Consider the following 3,758-nt stretch of genomic DNA (forward strand, 5'->3'; position numbering starts at 1 on the left):
AAACTCATTCTTACAGTAGGGCTTTGCAGTACTTGTTCCCTCTGCCTACAAAGATCACCACCCTGATGTTCACTTGACTGGCTCTTTCTGATCATTCACCTTAGGCTCTAATGGAGGAAACTTCCTTAATGAGTCAGTAATTGTCCCATCAGTCCAGCACTTACCAAGATCTCATGATTTCCTTGTTTGTTTATTAGGATTTTTTGACCTATCCTCCCCCAATGTCTTATCTCTAGTATCAAAAACTATTACTGGTATACAGGAGGAGCACAGCAATTGCTGAAATGTCACAGGGATTAATCTAATAAATTGCTAGCATTATTCATTAGTATAAACCTATAATCATCACTCAAAAGTAACATGTGTTTTAGAATCAAATTCAACCAAAAAAGAAACCATAATTTCATAGCATACTCAAAAAATGGCAGTTGACCTAGTTATCTTGATAATTCAGAATCCAGTAGGAATTTGGGGCCTCATTAATTTGGATATTTCAGGCAAAATGCCCTTTTCAGTTTTAAATTATCTCAATTATCACTCTAATACTCCTCTAAACTTTATATATGCAATCACTGTCTTAGACATACTTGTAAAATCTTTCATGTACTTCCAAGCGACAAATTTCAGTTTCAGACCCAAAACACGGAATACTCATACCACATACCTTCCACAGCAAATTTTCTAAATTGATGTTTTATAGTTCATTCCAGTAATAACCACTTTCATAATCCATAAGGTCATATGTATTAGAGAAAACTCACTCAGCATAAAAGAAAAATTGTTATTTCTATCTTATATGAAGAAGTGAGTGGGTGGGCGGGCGTGAATTGGCTATTTTGGATTATGAACAATCTCCTTACATAGTTATCATTGTGATGAGGTCACATATTATGAATGGCTTAGTTCTAATACTGCCTTGATAGGTACTGTCCTTCTGAAACTATGATCTTAATTGAGTGATAAAGGCCCATTGCAAATTTAGATGGAGAGGCAGCATATACTTTTTATCTAGGAACACCCTTATTTTTTTATAAGGTTAGAAATTGTTTTGAGGTTTGCACCTAGGGTTGAAACTGTTTGTATGCCATGATGGATAAAAAGGAGTCTTGTGTACTAATAGCTCCTTTACAAGAGCCAGTTGGTATACTCGTTACCATGGTATACTTAAAGCTCCAATGAATGAAATTCTGTGGGTACTAACTTAACTAACTTGCAAGAGAATTATTTTATGGTTTGCAGAAATATGAAGAAATAGTTATTCTTCTGAAAATATTTTAATAGTGTTTTTTCTTATTATTCTAAACAATGTTTATTATTGTCATTCAAATCATTATGCTGTCATATTGTTTTTTAAAATTCATAAATGCAGGGCCGGCCCCGTGGCGCACTCGGGAAAGTGCAGCACTGGGAGTGCAGCGGATGCTCCCGCTGCGGGTTCGGATCCTATATAGGGATGGCCGGTGCGCTCACTGGCTGAGCACGGTGCGGGTGACACCAAACCAAGGGTTGTGATCCCCTTACCGGTCACAAAAAAGGACAAAAAAAAAATTCATAAATGCAGAAAGTCTGAATAGCACCTAGTTTATTTTCTTAATATAAAGTTAGGCAAATTATCTTGTTGTTTCAATAGTTATTGCAAAAACTTCAAACGTGTTAAACAAAATTGATTCAAGAGCCTATTACGTTTCAAGAACACTGGTGAGACTCTGTGGCAATAGAGTTGAAAAGTATTACTCTTTCCCCTTCATCTCTTTTATTACTTTTTTTATAGTTGGAAATACTTCACAAATATTGTGTTTCTGCTGTTAAGGTTTATATCCACATTTTGAGACATATTTTTTTATAATGCCTTCGCATATTATATCACAGGTTTCTTTGGGGCAGAAAAATAATAGTTTGTCCCTTTTTGCTCACAAAAGGGCATCTTTATGGGGAAAAAAGCATCATTAGAAAATTCTCTTGATGTAACATCTTTAGAATCTTTTGAAAGGCTGTTGGTATGGTAGCTACTTTAAAAACTTTAATAAAAGACATGTTTCCATCTATCACTTAAGCTAGAAGTGTACGTGCTGAATATGGATAATGTTGGTGGAGGGGAATGAATCGGCTTTCACTATTACACTGGGGAAAAACTGCAATATTACCCTTAGTCATCAAATTCCCTTGCATAATTTGGAAAATGTTACCTCCAGAAATTTTCATTTGGGACAGAAATAATGAACATAATAATTTGAATAATTTTCAAATCACTTATAGTTTTTGAGTACCTGTCAATTACCAGGAACTGTGTTAGGCACTTAATGGACTACTGAAATTTGGATGGGTACATTCTTCCCTCGTTACTTCCCAGAAGACTTCCCTGGTTATCAAAGAACAGGCTCCATGTGCCTGTATTTGGCCTGTTGAAATATTTATCACAGTCTGTTGTAACTGCCTTTTCACTTGCCTATCTTTCCCATTAGACCACAAACTGCAAGAGTTCAGGTTTTAGGTCTGCCATATTCACTCTCTCCTGTATCCTGAACATCATAGGTACTTAGTCCCACATCACAAATATAACAGGTGCTGTATAAATATTTATTAATTGAATAATTATCGGTGTCCAGAAAGTAAATCATTCTTTTAGGGACAGGATCATAGGGAGGAATGATGATGTAAAAATTAGAAGGTTAATTTACTATTAAATTTATGAATTTTCCACACACAATCTCTTTAAAAGAAAATGTCTGTCAGGTAGCATGCAAATTTTCTCCCTAATAGCTAACATCAGTTGAATACTTATTTGCTACTCTGAATGAAAGTGTTTTTATACATTATCTCGTTAAATCTTCTCAATGCCATACAAAATCATTACTAACCTTAATCTTCATTGACCTTTATTTTACAGATGAGGGAAATGAGGCTTAGAGAGAATAAGTAAGGTCTACAGTCTCATAGCTAGTGAGTATCCAGTACAGATGTTAACTCTGCTCTTTCTTATTTCCAGAGCTCAAGTTCTGAGTCGATCAATACTTGGAATATCATCTTAATCTAAAGGGAAACTCAGAGAATTTAAATAATTTCATGAGGACACACAACTAGAACATGACAGAATGCAGTTATTAAACCAAATTTGCACAGCTCCAAAGTCTGTGTGGTTTTAATACAGGCCATTGCCTCCTTTCCTTTAATAATAAATGCATTTTTCACAGATGCGATAACCAGGGACCAAGCACTGTCCTGATTATGCTGAGCAGATCATGGTCCTAAACGGTGTCTCTTGACAATTTCTTAAGAAAGAACTGTTACATTTAGGTTTTTGTTTTTAGTTAATCAGAGTAATAATCTTTAGGTAAGACAATTTTTGACTAATTTTTCATTCTATTACTCTTATATCTGCCTTGATTCTACACTTTATTAATGATACCTAGAAGAAAAGAAACTTATGGGGGGAAAAAAGAAGAAAACTATTTGAATAAAGATGATGCTACAGTGCCTGTGGAAGGAATTCAGTATTCTCTTATGCTTAAGAAATTCTGTGGAAGCCAAGTCAAACATGGGAAATGTATTATGTGCTAAAAAAAAAAACAAGGTACTTAGGCCATAGGTGATGCATTATTTCAGCATCTATGGAGTATGATACTATGTCTTGCTTAAATGGGAAGTTTTGCCATCCAACGGGTTCTATTACAGGACATGCTGTTGATGCTTTTTTTTTTTTTTTTTAATTCTAGAGTCTCAAGTTCCTGATCAGCCAAGCTCTCTTCATGTGAGGCCTC

General features: G+C 35.0%; 1 long non-coding RNA gene across 1 annotated transcript in view; it reads left to right on the plus strand.

Annotated features, from left to right (window-relative positions):
• Positions 1–3,756, plus strand: part of LOC103610007 — a 47,569-nt gene extending 43,813 nt beyond the window's left edge. The window contains exon 3 of the long non-coding RNA XR_552181.1: positions 3,714–3,756. This is a non-coding gene — a long non-coding RNA (uncharacterized LOC103610007). The remainder of the gene's footprint in view (positions 1–3,713) is intronic.
• Positions 3,757–3,758: the final 2 nt, after the last annotated feature.

The sequence above is a fragment of the Galeopterus variegatus genome, unplaced genomic scaffold (assembly GCF_000696425.1).
Source record: "Galeopterus variegatus unplaced genomic scaffold, G_variegatus-3.0.2 Scaffold10452, whole genome shotgun sequence".
Classification (NCBI taxonomy): Eukaryota; Metazoa; Chordata; class Mammalia; order Dermoptera; family Cynocephalidae; genus Galeopterus; species Galeopterus variegatus.